Genomic DNA, 16,742 nt, shown 5'->3' on the forward strand with positions numbered 1-16,742 from the left:
TTCACTAACACACAGAAAAGCTGAGACATTTAAACAGCTTTTCAGTGTGTTACTGTATGAGTGTCTGAGTGAATGGATGAATGTGTAGGGGGGTAAGGGGTACGTACGGTGGATGAGGTTAATTGGGTAAGCAGGTAGAGTAGCAGGTGGGTAAGGTGGTAGGTAGATAGGATAATAGGTGGGTAGGGTAGTAGGTGGGTGGGGTGGCACATGTCGTGTTACTATAATGATATAATACCGTGAACTTATTTACTGTACAAGACACAAGGCACCAATCGCTCATAAATGATCGGGTAAACACATTGTGGGTTCATTTATTAAGACTAGGCACGTGAGAACAGTTATACATTGGTATAAAGCTTGAAGGCATCAGATCAGTGTGTGTGCTCTGCTCAAAGCAAAAGTGAAACTAAGATTAGATCACATGACCCATTTCCCTTCTAGTGATGTCATGCTGCTAGGCCTTAAAGGCATAATACAATGGCATGTAGGTGGCAGATGGGTAGGGTCGTAGTTAGGCAGGGTGACAGGTGAGTAGGGTGGCAGTTGGATAGGTGGTAGATAGATAGGCTGGTAGGTGGCAGGGTGGTAGGGTGCCAGCTGGGTTGGTTGGCTGAATGGTAGGTGGCAGAGTGATAGGTTGAATAGGTGGTGAGGTCTCATCAGGTCAGGTCGCAGAGAGTTGGAGGGGATGGTTGGAGGGTTGGGGGTGAGTAGATGGTTAGCAGGGAGTCAGAGGGTCAAGAGGAAGTTGGAGGGTTGGGGCGGGGAGTTGAAGGGTTGCGGTGGTCAAAGGATCAGAGTGGGAGTTGGAGGACTCAGTTGCTTGGCAACCCAGGAGTTAGACATGGCTTCTTCCTGTCTAATATTTCCTGGGTAACTATTCTGGTAAATGAATTGGAAACTTCTGAAGCATTCGACTCTAACTCAGAGTCTTCAACTTTATCGGAGACCTCTGGACATAGGGGAAATGCCCATTGGAATTTGAAACTTTTCAGGCAATTCCTCCAGAGTTCTTGCATTGGCACTTCCAAGGGATCCCCAGTACATCTCTCAGGGATATGGCCATCCAGAGGCTGGAAGATCTGGTCCAATATGTTATGTTAGCAGAATCAATCATACACATACGATTCAAGCAATGAGAAACAGAAGGCAGAATCGCCCCATATTTGCATTGTGTGGTAGCAGGCGGATAAAACAATGTTTCACCAGCCGGCCGCAATGGCAGCTTCTCACGCTGTATCATCCAAAACCCACCGCATTAATTGTGCATTCCCAGGGAACAAACCGTTTCCATGGTGGGCAGGCTCTTATTCACCCACCACGCCATCATCTCACTGCTTCATCACACCAGGTGCCATATTTAAAGTGCAGCTGCATGCACACTTCTCAGTGCTTCCAGCCCATGACTGTTGCAAAGAAGACATGGCCCTAAAAGGCAAAAAGACTGCAGCCCCCATGTTCAATGATGCGTCCTCGAGAGCCTTTTGGACACAGTGGGGGCTTGCAGTGATCTTCTCTACCCATGCTTTGACCATAGGATGGGCAGCAACATCACCAATCCGGCTTGGGAGGCAGTGGCAGTGGTGGTCAGCGCCAATGCTGTGCAAAAGAGGACAGCCTACCAGTGCCGCAAGATGATGAATGATCTCTTCCATTTCGCCAGGGTAAGTCACTCTTCTCATCACTCTCAACTTACACACTCACAAACCCATCACACATCCACAGGGCCCTCGCTCACTGCCAGTTCAAGGGACATCACCCATTCACTCTCTCAAACACACCTTCATTGTCCTCATCCCATCCATGGGACCAATCACAACCCATACATGACAGGCACACTTATCATCTGACCTGGTAGACATCCTGCTTACACTCTCTCCATCTCTATTCATGCAGCACAAGCTGGCACACAACAAGAGGGAGAGGTCGCTCACCAGTGGAGGAATGCCGGAAATCAAGGTGCTCATGGACTTTGAAAGCAGCCATCCAGCTGGCCGATGAGGATCTGAACTACTCTTTGCTGATGGTGAGGTCGGTGGTGCTCTACCAAGTGAGGGTCCAGCAGTACAATAGACAGTCATGCTGTGAGTGATGTGTCCAGTTTTACAGGACACTGCCATGCACTAATTATCTCCTTGCTTCCGCAGGCACATCTGGGAAATGGCCAAGAGAGTCCATGACCCAGGGCTTCCAATCAAGCCCTAAAGAAACCTCTGAAGAGGAATCATCCTTAAAGTCCTGTCACAGCGTTCACCCAGACCCTCCACCAGCACAGAGACACACACGTCAGTGGGAGCAAGCTTTAGAGGAGCCTCAGGATCACCATCTGGTAAGCACATTGCACTTTCTGATCCACAACAGGCAGAGGCAGGGACTTCCCAGGTGTCCGGCACTCAGAGGACTGCTGGAGGCCAGAAATTTGCTGAGTCCGAGTCAGGTAACAAACCTCTGAACTCAGTCATGTCACAGTTGTTGGAGCTGCTAAGGGAAGCTCGGGCACAGTAGGAAGGGATGCCCACTGCACTCCTCAGCTTGTACGGCATGTTGCTCCTGCGCTGCTGCATAAGCTGAGCTCCATTGATGATGCCATAGTTGGCCCCCAACAGTACGTACGCAAGAGGAGTGCAAGGCAGCCCAATCTCATTCCAGCTACCCTTTTTCCTCAAAGGGTCAGCCAAATGCCTTTGGGCACCCATAGGGATGAGGATCAGCAGGTGTAGCTCCCCCCCGCCACCCCACCTGGGGCCATCCATCCAGGTGATTCTGGGAGTGTCTGGCCCATCTGAATCTCCTCTTCCTGTGACCTTAGTAGCTCCAGCTCTACAGGCCAAGGAGGGTGCCACTGCCACACAGCATGACCCCAAAAGCAGGCCGGGGCCCTCCCAGTCTCGGCTCTCCAGAGGACACCTGCCAAGGTTATTACAGACAGGGCATAACAGTCAGCAAGTTGCCTCCACCTCTGCTGTGGATGTCCGGGAGCACTAAGACGTACCGGCAGGGTTAGGAAGGTTAAGAAAATGTAGTTGCACAGCTTGAGAGCAGGTGTTAATCAATTGTACATAATGTTCACTATTGTCAATAAACTCACAAGAATGTCTCCTGCCTATGGCTCCTTGTTCTGATGAGCAGTGTTCGTGTCACTCAGCATTAAAACCTTTCTGCACAAGATAGAGGCAGCTGTCTCAATCCAGGGCCTCTTCCCTGTGCTTTGTGCAGCCTTCAGATCAAAGTGATGGTCAGGCCTCACAATCCCTGGACACATTACTAATGCCTGCACCTCGATGGTGCTTGTCATTGCTGCCAGAATGTCATGGGCAGGTGTCACAGAGTTCCGTCATTCTATCTGTGTGCTCTCAGCACCTTTAAGTAGGGGCTGGACCCATCTCTTCAGCATCTGTGACCAGTGACTCTGTGCTCCTGAAGGGGGTCAGGTGCTGAAGGTGGACAAAGGATCAATTGCTTTTAAAGTTTCTTGGCTGTGTCTCTATGATATGACCCTGATCACAGAGTGCAAGCGAGCTTCCCCCAGCCAGACAGGAGTCAGGCATTCTCAGAGGCTATGTGAAGATACAAGGAGTGTCCTCACTGCAAGTTATCATTGTCCTCCTGCAATTGAGTGACTATTAGGGTCTCCACTGTGTCTCCATGACAGGAGCATTATCACAGAGGGTATGAGGCAAACTTTCATTGGTGCAATGTAAGGATCTATGGGATCTCCTCACTGCATGTCGTCAAGACCCTCCACAAATCTAGCAGCCTGCCTTGGCTGGCCAGTGCGAGGGCCTCATCACCATTATCGTTGCCTTCGAGGACCTCCTCACCCTCATGACCTTCGACATCCTCCTCATCAGAGGAGAGCTCCAGCTCCTGCATCTCCTCCTCAGCCAGCTCCTCCCCACGTTGCAGTGCCAGGTTATAAAGGGCGTAGCAGGCGATGACGATGTGTGACACCCTGTGTGGACTATCTTGCAGATCTCCACCAGACCAGTCCAGGCACCGGAACCACATTTTCAGCATCCCTATGGTTGCTCCACCAAGTTGCAAGTTGCGGCATGAGCCTTGTTATACCTTTGCTCTGCTGCAGTCTGAGGCCGCCGCATGGATGTCATTAGCCATGTCCTCTGCAGGTAGCCCTTGATCCCGAGGACCCATCCCTGCAGCCTCTGTGGAACCTGGAAGACATCATGGATCTGTGACCGACTGAGAATGTAGGCATCATGGACACTCCCTGGAAACCAAGCAATCAATGGCACCCTTTCCTGTGAGAAACCTGAGATCTGGACAAATCCAATCACTCTCGCATCCTGGCTGCCCTGGTCCTGGGTGAAATGCAAAAAGTTGTGTTTCTGTACGAAGACTACATCTGTGATCTCATGGATGCGCCTGTGGGTGGAGATTTGTGATATCCAACAGAGGTCACCTGTGGAGCCCTGAAAGGAGCCACTGGCTTAGAAATTGAGCACCTCCGTCACTTTCACGGCCACTGGCAGTGGGTGCCCTCCATGTCTACGCGGCGGCAAATCCTGCAGTAGCTGGCAGATGTAACCGAGCAGTTCCCTAGACATGCGCAGTCTTCGGTGACACTGGCTCTCGGTCATCTGCAGGAATGAAAGGCGGCATCTATAGACCCTGGGTCTAGCTAGGCACTGATCAGTAGTGACTCATTGTGGCTCTTCGGCAGTGTGTGCGGAAGCCCCAGCCACCCCTTCTTCCAGAGGGTGCTGCTCCTCCCTCTGTGCAGCCAGATGCCTCAGTCGCTCTTTTCTCCATCGTCTTCGCTCCCTGTACACTACGAGGCATACAGCTAGTTCACCAGGCTCCATGATCCTGATGTACTCCTCCTGCATGATGCAAGAGAGAGATGCGTGGGTTAGCATGGGTGTATTAAGAATGTCTCTTGGTTAAGTCTGAAGGACCCTTAAGACATTCTGGGGAGTGCTGGCCACCACTTGGGTGACCAGGCATTCATATGCTGCGTGGCTGCCTGAAACCCCATCTTCCTCCACCCCACTCTACCTTAGCGATTGGCGGCAACTTTGACCATTGGACTGAATGCTGTGCTCTCAGCTCAGGCGCAGGCATTCTCCTAACCCGAGCTGCAAGGCTGCATTGTTAGCTTGAACCTTGGGGGAAACTTCTCCAAACCAGGATGATGACATTGCAAGGGGCTGTGAGCACCTCCACCAGTGACTGCTACATGGCAAACTTTAGCAAGGAGATTGTACAACATGCCCAGTCATCCAACTGTTCTGCAGTCCACTAAAATGCTCATTAGTTTGCAGCCTTTGCCCAAGGAGTGAAAAGCTCTGGAGCACTTGATAGCACTCTGATGCATCTGCATTGCTTGACTGGACAGATAAGCTAGAGGCCTAACTCCAATCGTATCAATCTGGCTGTGTCTGAAGTGTCTCAGCTGCAGAGGGATGGTTGCTTTGTACAAGGTTTCCCTAATGCATGGCTGCTTCCCTCGCCCACCACCCCTCCCACCCCACATGTGCTTGAGCGCTACCTTCAACCGCAGGGCAGCCTTTGCCCTACCCCAATATGCCTCAACCTTGAAGTCCAACAGGTGACTCTCGTGAGCGCTCCACACTGTTACTGTGCAATCACCTCCGAGTTACCCTCAAAGCGCAGCTCGCCAAGTGCACATCTTTTATATGCTGTTGTGAAACACGTCAGCATGCAATCACGCTGATGTGGGCAGATGATCCAGTGGGATGGGGGATGAGCCTGGCGGTCTAGCCTTATAATAATATACTTATGTATTACAATGAGGTTCCCAACATCCGATGGTGCAAAATGTGGCCCACCTTTGAGGGCTGGGCAGACAATTGTAAACTGGTTTCGCGATGTCGTGAAACCGATTTTTGGCCTTCTCGCCAAATTGTCCGCCCACGCCACCAAGCACGCCTGACACCAGCGGGCACGGATGATTCCGCCCAGAATCAAGATCAGCTTTACCTGGTCTGAGGACAGCAGTGCAATGTGATAGGGTTTGTTCAAATAGGGTTGTTTTGTTTGTACTCATTCCTTTATATTCCTTTCTTTACTGTTCTCTTGCACACACATGCTCTTGCATCAGTCAAAACTCATCACACACAGCTTGGTTGGCTCCATGAAAGCAAAATATTGCTTAAAACCTAAAATAAAAACGGAAAATGCTGGAAATACTCCACAAGTCAGACAGCATCTAGATCAGGATCAGGAGAGAGAAACAGACTAAATGTTTCACATTGATGACCTTTCATCAGAACTCAGCATTATTTGTGAGTCATACACAGTTAAGCTTAACCCATTTAAGGCCAACTAAGTGTTAATGGATTTAACTCCATCTAACAGTTATTGAGTTTATCTAACAAGCTCAACAATCATATTGAAAGGCTTTACCAAAAACTTATTTCTCAAATGATTTTAGTGATTTTTACTTAAATGGCATCTACTTTTGTACCTTTTGCTGTCGGGGATGGCAAACTAGCATGCAGTACCAAAGATGCACAACACCCACTTGCCAGAATTTCCACTCCAGTATACACAGATCAGGGTGCATCTTCCTCCAGTTGTCTCAGGTGCCGTGCTTGTGGAAGCTGTGCTTCAGAAAGGAAGCAATCAATTAGTTTTGTCACATTCTGCAACCTGTCTTACAGCCTCCTTCAAGCATAAGCAGTGCATAACCAGCAGCTTTAATGGTCACAAATGACTTGAGATTAATTCTATAAGGTTATTCTCGTCTGTCACTGAGAACATACTCACATTAACTAATCAGTTGTGCACAGATGCATTGCTTGGCACAGCAAGCCATTTTATCCATTTCTCATGGACAGCTATCAGCATTATGATAGGATACTGTAATATTACTAAATGGAGGATTTTGTCAAGGTCTAATGAGTCATAGATTGCAATTACATAGACATACATGTTCCATGGTCAATGTCAACAGTAGAGGATTCCAAAATCTAAATGTGCAACTCATTTGCGAGAAGCAGCACCTCATCATGCAAGAGAATGCTTTCTTCCAAGACAGGTGCTATGATGCGTTTATTTTAAGTCAAGCCAGGCTCAGGATGGCTCCCAGGAGATTAAAGTTATGGGGCTGGTCCAAATTGTTTTTTCCTTCTGGACCACCCCCACCACCACCCGCCAAGCTGTCACACCCCACTTCCTTTCGTGCTGTCAACCCTACAAAACCTAGACCCCCTCCCTCCGCTCTCTGGGCTCTTGGATCCCTCCCCACTCTGACAGCCCAGGACTTAACTGTCCTGAGCAGCCATGATCCTCTTCAGGCTTCTCTGACTGCTGGTGCTGCTGGACTGATGGAGCTGTCAGCCAATCATGAATGGCGGCAGTTCCCGAAGATGGAACTTCCTCGCACTGAGGGATGGAAGTCTCACTGTTAAACATTTTATCCATCCTGTACATATTATCGATGTGGGTCAGGCTTCTTCAACATGTGTTAACTTCCAGCTGATTTTCTTTCCATTTGGGCGAGCAGTCTGCCCCTCCCCACCGCTCCTTGCCCTTGTAAAATGCAGCCTATAGTCTCCCAGCATAAGCTAAGCATTGGTACAACCAGTGTCATAATAGAGCACACCACTGGCATATTGAATCCTTGCTTCGGATGCCTGGATCAGTAAGAGGGGTTGCCCTTCAATAATGCTCAGCTATGATCTCCTATTATTTTTAAAACAATTGTCCAGTATTTAGGTGATACTGACAAGGCCACATTTATTACCCTTGCCTAAGTGCCTTTAGAAAGTAGTAGCGCACTGTCTCATGGAATTTGCAGCGGCACCTTATTTTCTACCCCAAACCTGATGAGCTCCCATTTCCAATCTTCATTACGCAAATTAGGCTTACCCTAGAAACTACAACTGGGTCAGCACTCATAACATTAAGCATGCCCTGCTGCACCACATGTCTAATGGGGATCACATTCCCAGGGAAGATCAAGGCTTTGTATGGAACTTCTTGAGCTAGCAGTGCCATGAAGGTTGATTAAGAACAAGTTAAAATGATCAATAGTGTCAAAGTCTGCATAGAATTGAGGAGGCAGGACAGGAAGTCGCTGAGAAAGTAATTTGTGGCTTTCACCAGAGTGGTTTCTGTACTGAACTGTGGATGGTGAGAAAACTATCTCAAACAGGGAGTAGTAGGAAAGTAGTTACTAAGAAACAACAGATTTCTTGGGAAACTTTGGGAATGAAAGAAAGATTTGAAGATTTGTGATAGGGCATTAATTGTAAGCAGTGGATGGATTTAAGGTGCTTTTTGAGGGAACTGATGTTGACTGTTTTGAGGGAGACAAGGACAATTCCCAAAGATAGTGACGAACAAAGGGCTGAAGAGGGGAAGTTCAAGCTTCTAAGGGATGGAATTGAGGGAGCAGGTAGTGAGATTCATGTACAAGGTAAGTTTAGTGAGAACATAAGCTCCCAGTTGATCCCTTCATAAATTGTATCTTCAGTCAGCTACATTTGGCATCCTGCCATTCTTTGTTCTCTTCCACTCTGTGACTCAGTGCATTGGCATCAATGCATTACACCATCAGATCACTGATGTGATTTTTCTGTTTGTGTTGTATTTGATGGGTTCACTGAAGTTTAAGAATAACTGAACTGCTGAAGCTTTAGTTCACTGGTGTATTCTGGGATTCACTATTCCTAACTCTTATACAGACAGTTTCACATTCTGAAATAATGGTTTTATTACCAACATTTCACCCTGCAAATTGCTGCCTGCACAATAACTGTTATTTTTTAATGATCTAGAACACTGGTACAGTAGCATAATCAATTAACTTTGTTACATCATCAATTATTTGCATGCATACTTACTATTGATTTCCTTCCACTTTTCAGTTGTATCCAGTGCCTGCCAAGGATTTAAGTATATATGTGTAATGGTAGAAGTCATGGTTAAGGGGATTTCTTTTATGAAGTAAATTTTAAACTTGCAGGGAATATGCCCTATATGTATAACTTTTAATATGTTTGTCAATTTTCCTCACCCCATGATGTACACAGCTTGCAGTGCTCGCTCCATTCCAGCTCACTAAATATAAATGAGATTTAAATGTTTCTTTAAAATGACATGTTTCATTTTCTTCATATAACTCCCATGGCCTGCTTCTCCGAACTTCTCTTCAAATCAAATGCTTCCTGCTTACATGATTGCCTCACACATTTGCTGGACACTCTCTGCTCAGTATTTAATAACCCTTCTGGCATGTAAAGGACAGTCCTTTAATTCTTTAAAATGTCAACAATAATCTGAAGGACTTCATCAGTAAGCAGGGCGTATATGCCTTACTGTTTCCATAAGTGATCAAATTGGTACATTTCACCCTAGGATTGGCAGACTAAGCATTCTTCAAGCACTTCCATGACTTCTAAGCAGTTGGTGGTGATTCAACACCACGTTTTATTTTTTTTTTCTGGTGACCTATTCAGTTCTATATTAGTTACAACTGACAGTATTTAATGAAGGCAACAGGAGTCTCGCCTGCCGGTTGAAGAGCTGACGAGAGTCCTGAATCGTCTCCTACGGGGAAGGCCCACCTCATTAAGTGCCAATCAGGCATTTAACTGGGCAGCGGCAGGTCTTCCCCCAAATCTAGGACCTACCAGGGTGGAAGTTCCACCCACCAAGAGCTGGCAGCTCTTCATTGATCAGTAGTGTCACTGGTATTGTACCCATCCAAGACCTAGGATTGCCATGAAAGGACAGGAGGATGGCTCTCAGTGAGCAACACCTTCCTAATGCTGGGTTCCTTAAGCATTGAATGCCTTTGAATGAGGGATCCCTGTTGGAAGCCCATACTCAAACATGCCAGGGTTTGTTTTTTGGGGCTTCCCAGCGGCATTAATTGTCCACTCAACCGCCTCAAATGCCAGCAGGGTGGGAAGGTTATGCACAGGTGTTCCTGCCCTGGATTTACATGGAGCAGTAGCAGGAAGGTGGTGGGAGCCCCACCCTCTCACCTGGTTAAATGCCCCTCACCACCAAACTTACCATGGGGGAGGGCGTTAAATTCCACCCAATATGTCTGAGCTACAAAAGTTAGAAATGAGTAAAAATATAAGTAAAGATCAACTCTTATTTAACACAGAGGCAGTAGATCAATAGCAAATGAAACTACATTTTCACAATTTTGGGGATCAAGCCGCAACTTTAAGGGCAGAATTTTCCATCAGCATGCGGGGGCAGGACCTGCATGCCGATGCGTAAAATGATGGGCGGTGATGTCGGGCGTGTGTCCCAATGTCACTGTGCTCCACTGCAATATATCGGTGGGCGCGCGCGCAATGATGTCTGTCGCACGACTGCCTTTAATTAATGGGCCACTTAAGGCCCTTGAGGCTCCAATTGACCTGGATTTTAAGGTGTCCGTGCAATTTTTGGCTCGTCATACAGGTGCAAAAGGCAGGCGGGTAAGAGAAATTTGCATGAAGCTCATCCATGGGTGGGAGAAGAGGATTCAGTGGGTTCGCGAATCCAGACTTTTAAAAGTTAGTGCTCAGAAGTTAGTGAAACTTGCCTGTGTGAGGTGGAAAAGTTGCAAATGCATAGCGGCTGCTTCGACTGGACTCATAACCTTCAGCTCAGCACTTTTCAGTGAGGTTTTGTTTTGGGGCCTGTAGGTTTCAGGAACCCTCCCTGATCCTGGGAATGGGAAGTGACCTCTCCACTGGAGGTATATCATCTGAGGAGGAAGGAAGGGCTGGAAGGGAGAGGAGGCCAGGGGTGTACATTCAGCCTGCAGGGGAGCCACCTTTGGAAGGACAGGTGCAGGCACAAGGGGTGCAGGGCCAAGAGGTTGTCCAAGGTGGAAGGGGCCGCAGAAGACGCCAGTATGCTGCTGCCAGGGTATACAGGTGGTGAAGCAGGCTACCTCAATATGTCAGAGGTGCAGTGCCGAAGGAGGCTCCATCTGTCAAGGGAGACAGTCAACGGTATCTGTCAGATGATTGGTCCAGAGATCTCTGCTAACTGTGTGGGTGGACATCCCATGCCCATGGCTCTAAAGGTCACATCTGCCCTCAACGTCTATGCCTCTGGCTCCTTCCAGGGGTCGGTGGGTGGTCTTTGCAGTATCTCCCAATCAGCTGTCCACATTGGTGTCAAGCAGGTCACAAATGCTCTGTTCAGGCATGCAGTCCTCCGACCGCTGGGATGAGACCAGCCAGGTACAGCGAGCCAGAGGCTTCGCAGCCATTGCTGGCTTCCCCGGCGTCCAGGGTGCAATAGACTGCACACATGTGGCCATCAAGGAACCAGCAGGTGAGCCCGGTGCCTTCATCAACAGGAAGGGCTTCCACTCTATGAACGTGCAGACAGTGTGTGACCACAGGATGCTGATTCTACAAGTCTGTTCAAGGTACCCAGGCAGCTCCCACGACACCTACATCCTCAGACATTCCCAGGTGCCGGCTTCAGTGCTCCAGCCCGACTGGATGAATGGCTGCCGGGTGACAAGGTCTATCCCCTCAGAATGTGGCTCATGACGCCTCTCCACCATCCAAGAACAGAAGCTGAGCAGCAGTACAATAGGAGCCGCGCCTCCACAAGAGCTGTGGTGGAGAGAGCCATCGTTCTTCTCAAAATGCGCTTCTGATGCCTGGACCGTTCCGGGGGTGCACTGCAGTACCCCCCAGATCGAGTGTCGCTGATTGTGGTTGCATGCTGCACTCTGCACAATCTTGTCTGCATAGGGGGGACACTGTGGATGAAGAAGATGTAGACGCAGTGGCTGCGGCTGAACACGATGGGTCCAGCAGTGAGTTCAAGGATGAGAAAGCACAGGGAAATGCTGAGGGGGCACACGCTGACGCAGGCATACTCCAGGGAGGCAGGAACACTCAGGATGCTCTAATCCAAGGAACGTTCAGCTAGCACAGCACATATGGATCTCCAACACAAGCCTGGCCAGTAGCCTCCATCCTGGAGTGCAAAATCCATCTGGATAGGAGTATTGACGATGGGCCCAGTCAATAAATGTAAATGACACACAAATCACTCTTCAAATCTCAGGAATCCATGCACCTGCCCAAGAAAAGAGGAACTCCCAGCCATTTTAGATAATATAAATTTAATGCTGGAACAAAAGTCTCTTGACATAACAGAAATAAAATGGTGTTACACTTCACACACAATCAGAAGGAGCTCATAGGTGGGCCAACAAAAAATCACCAGTGTTGAATCCGGGGTGTGCCTAAGGTGCCTTAATTTTACGTTTGCGGGTGCAGCATCTTTGTGGTGCCCCCTTGCTGGCACTGGCATCTGAGACAGCCTGCTCTCGCTGATGTCTTGTTGGTCTCGATGACCTTGGCGGGCGTCCTCTGGCCCGTCAAGCCTGTGATGGACCCGCCTTGGAGAGAGCTGCCAGCTCCGCAGCTGGCATCTCCCCAGTCGTTGCAGCCTTGTTGGGTGCCGCGGTCTCTGGCAGAGGGGTGGAGGAGCTGCCACCTTTATCCGGAGTGTCCTGAGAGGCACCAGCAGAGACGACAGGCAGCTGCTCCGCTGATGTGAGATCCGTTCAGCCCTCCTTGCTCACTGTAGTTGGACGGGCACTGAAGTGGGATACCTGGTGCCAAACCACGCCCACACGGGCACTGACCATGAGGTCAATGCCCCTGTGAGGGATTGCAGGTCTGAGCGCAACCCCAGGAACCCCTGATCCTGTCCTCAGAGCTGCTTATCCATGAGAGTCGCCACTCTCTCCGTGGAGGAAGCTTGGCGCTCAGCCATGAGGCTCAATGCATCGGCTATGGTCCACGTAGGCTTCTCCACCACTGACACTGAGCCGAGTACAGCCTTATGTATATCCACCAGATGGTCCCGCACACCCAGCCACATCTCATCAGTTGGCTGCATCACTGATGACTCCAGAGGCTCATCATTAGCAATTGACTGAGCATATGCCTGTGCCCCTGCAGTCCTCCGACTGCTGGTGCCATCGGCACTCTCTATCTCCGACAGCTCCTCCAGTGACAGTGAAGTGCCCTCACCGCTGTTACCTGAAACACTAGCCAAAGGTATGATGCCCACCGAGGTGCCAGTATCTGTGCTGGTGCCTGCCTGGCAGAGATGGTGTGACGCTTCTTTTGGTGCAGCTTCATGGCCCTCAGGTGTCAGAGGGGCCCCTGCTGCTCCGGGTTCCGGCTGTATACCGCTGATGCTGAAAGGAAGAGTAAGGAAATTTGATCAGTTAGCCTGCGGGCAATGTCAATGTACATGCCTGTCCCCCGGGTCATAATGCACTCATCATTCCACATGCAATGGGCAAGTCATGTTGGTTACGTCACTCACTCAACAATCAACAATGCCATGGATGTTGGGAGACTACTGGTGATGTGATTGCTGGCCACACATACCAGCCCGTGGAACCCCATCCTCTCCGGCTCCAGTGGACCTGGGCGTGTGGTGCCTGTCCAGGTCCAGGGCCTCCTGCTCAAAATGGCTAAGCAGCAAAATCTGACCTGGCCCACCGCCAGTCCTCAGCTGCTCGGCATTGTTGTGAGAATTCTTCTCCTAGAAATGAAAAAATAGCATCGATAAGTGATACTTGTACTGTCAATCTCCTGGCAGCCGGCCCACCCCAAGCCCAGGTGCCCATTGCCCACTGCTGGCCAGCACTCACAAATATGCCAGGTGTGTCCTCCCCCCACCACCTCCACCCCCTTTTCCACATGCTGCCTTCATCACAGTTGGGAGTACACAATTTAACCTGCCATAGCAGGGAGGCAAAATGACGTGGAGCACAGAGGGCAGCAGATCCGTCTGTGCCACGCCACCTTGAACATCCCCTCCCACCATGTCATCACCCTGACTTCCACATGTCCTGGAGTTCGAGCACTGCGCCTGAGTGCAGATCCTTCAGGTTGCCCCCACAACAGTCATGTGGGGGTCAGTCCACCACATGCTGCGGGCGCAGAACCCATCTCATCACAACCCTCTCAGGCTGATGAACACATACGGAATATCTGCTGGGCTGCCCATTTAAGGATACATACCATCAATGATTCATTGCATTCAGGCCACTCAGACATGGGTGGGGCGCCAGCCGGGGAAAAGCTTACATGATGGGTGAAGTGAACAATGCCAACATGCTACTCACCCTTCCCATGTGCAGCAGGTCATTGAAGCACTTGCAGCACTGGGTCCGTGAGCACCACGTCGTGGGAGCTCACAGCCTCTGCTACCTCCTCCCACGCACGCTTGGTCAAGTGGGGTGGCCTCCTCCTCCCGTCCTTGGGTACGAGCACCTCCCACTGTGCTGCCACCTCTTCGAGGAGGGCAGCAAGACATTCGTCTGAAAACCTGGGTGCACAGTGACCACCCACCCTACCCTCCTGCATGGCTAGCCTCGATGTGCCTGGCCCCAACCTCTGGCCATGTACAGCAGCCTTGGAGCGGCTGCAGCTTGTCCTTTAAACAGGCTGCTGGGTTGCCATTCAACCTGGCAGTGATTGCCGTTCTGCCTGCCCACTCCTGCCATCACCGTGAGTCGGCAAACACGCTGGGTGGGCCTTAATTGGCCCACCCGCGTAAAATGGCGGCATGGTCCCAATCGCTGCCCGTGACCACTTGCTCCCACATGGCCTGCCCAACATGGGGAAAATTCTCCCCTAAATAGATTTTCCATGTGGGAAATTTATGAAAGGACTTGCATTAATATAGCACCTTTCATGTCCGCAGGGCATGAATTGTGGGTATTGCTGGCAACGCCAGCATTTAATACTAATACCTTGTTTTCCTTGAGAAGATGGGCCTTTTTCTTGAACCAATGTAATCTATGTAGTGGAGGTACTCCCACAGTGTTGTTCGATAGGGAGTTCTGGGATTCTTATCAGGCCACAATGAAGGAACAGTGATAGATGTTCAAATCAGGTTGCTGTTTCTTTTGGAGGGGAAGTTGGAGATGATAATTTTCCCATACACCTGCTGCAGTTGCCCTACTACTTACTGGAGGTTGCAGGCTTGGGTGGTGCTGCTGAGCAGACATTGTCAACTGCATCCTGTAGATAGTATAGAGCAGATGGAGGATGTAGATTTAAGGTAATAAGAAAAAGAACCAGAGGTGACATGAGAGAAAAGAATACACAGCCAGTTGTTATGATCTTGACTGTACTGCCTGAAATGTTGTTGGAAGCAGATTCATTAACTTTCAAATGAAAATTGGAAAAACAGTTGAAGGGGAAATTTGTAGGCTCTGGTGAAAGAAGAGGAGAATGAGAATAATTGGATAGCTCTTTGAAAGAGCCAGTACAGCCACAATGAGCTGAACGGCCTCCTTCTGCACCGTATGGTTCTTTGGGCAGAAAATGTCCCAGAATTGCACTAAGCACAGTAGTAGATGTGAGAAAAGACATTTTACCCGGTGGCCACAATGGCGGGGTTTTGCACCGTATTGTCAGCTTCCCACTTCATTAATTATTCAGGCACAGGAAATACACCGCCTCGCTGGCAGGTGGCCTCTGAATCGCCTGCCATGCCATTATCTCATTGTTTCCTCACTCCAGGTGCCATATCTAAACTGCAGCCATGCACACAGTTCTCAATGCTTGCAGCCTAGGACTGCTCCAGTGAAGACATGGCCCTGAAAGCAGAGTTCAGTGACCTGTTAATGGAATGTCTATTGGAGGCCCACCATGATGTCTTCGACCCCCACTCTGGCCACAGGAAGTCCAGCAATCTCATCACTCTGGCTTGGGAGGTGATGGCAGCGGTGGTCAGTGCAAGTGCTGTACAAAAGAGGTTGGCTATCCAATGCAGAAAGAGGATGAATTATCTCATCTGTGCTGCCAGGGTAAGGCAACCATCTCATGACTCCAAACTCACAAGGCCATCACACATTCACTGGCATCTCACTCATTGCCAGCTCAAGGGATGTCACCACTCACTCTCATACATATCCTTGCCCTGCAGCCTCTTCTGTTGCCTGACGACACTTCCTTACCTTCCCCAAGCAAGCCCTAGCTGTGCAGCTATTGAAAAGCCACCCCCCGTTTTATGGCTGGTCTGGTAGGTAGAGACCTGCCCGTGAGCCCGTCTAAAAGTGATGTGGATGCTGCCTGTGAAGCCTGGCTCTGATGACCGCAAGTGCTGCCCGAAGCAAGGTAGGCAAACAAACTTCGAAGTCCCGAGCGAAGCACAGCTCACCAGGTGCATGTCACTTATGTACAGTTGTGAAACATGTCGACGTGTCTGGATGATCCAGCATGGGGGGATGATTCCAGCGAAAAGGGTTTATAATGAGATGCTTAAGTTTTGAAATTAGATTAGATTCCCGACATGGGGTGGTCAGAAACGCAGCCTGCAATTGATGGGTGGAGCGGACAATCGCAAACTGGTATCATGACAACATGAAACCTATTTTTGGTCTTCTCACCATATTGTCTGTTCACGCCGCCAAACGCACCCACCGCCAATTGGAGTGGAAAATTTCACCCTAGATTTAAAAATATATATAAATGAATGAGAATATGGATTTAACCTTTACCATCAGGATTTTGCACTTCTGAACATTATCATGAATGGGCAAAAAATCAGGCTGGAGGATACAGAAGCTGAAATCCTTGGCCTGAATGTGACCCTGAGGCTTCGTGGCATAAGTCTCAAACCAAAATCTTGGACAACCCTGTTCTAAAAAAGGAGAGTGTGTGTGGCAGAGGGTAAAGGAAGGGCCACAATGCTGAGGGGGGGAAGGACAGGGATGGGAAGTCTGTGAAAGCCATATATCT

Source organism: Carcharodon carcharias, chromosome 6 (genome assembly GCF_017639515.1).
Source record: "Carcharodon carcharias isolate sCarCar2 chromosome 6, sCarCar2.pri, whole genome shotgun sequence".
NCBI classification, from domain to species: Eukaryota; Metazoa; Chordata; class Chondrichthyes; order Lamniformes; family Lamnidae; genus Carcharodon; species Carcharodon carcharias.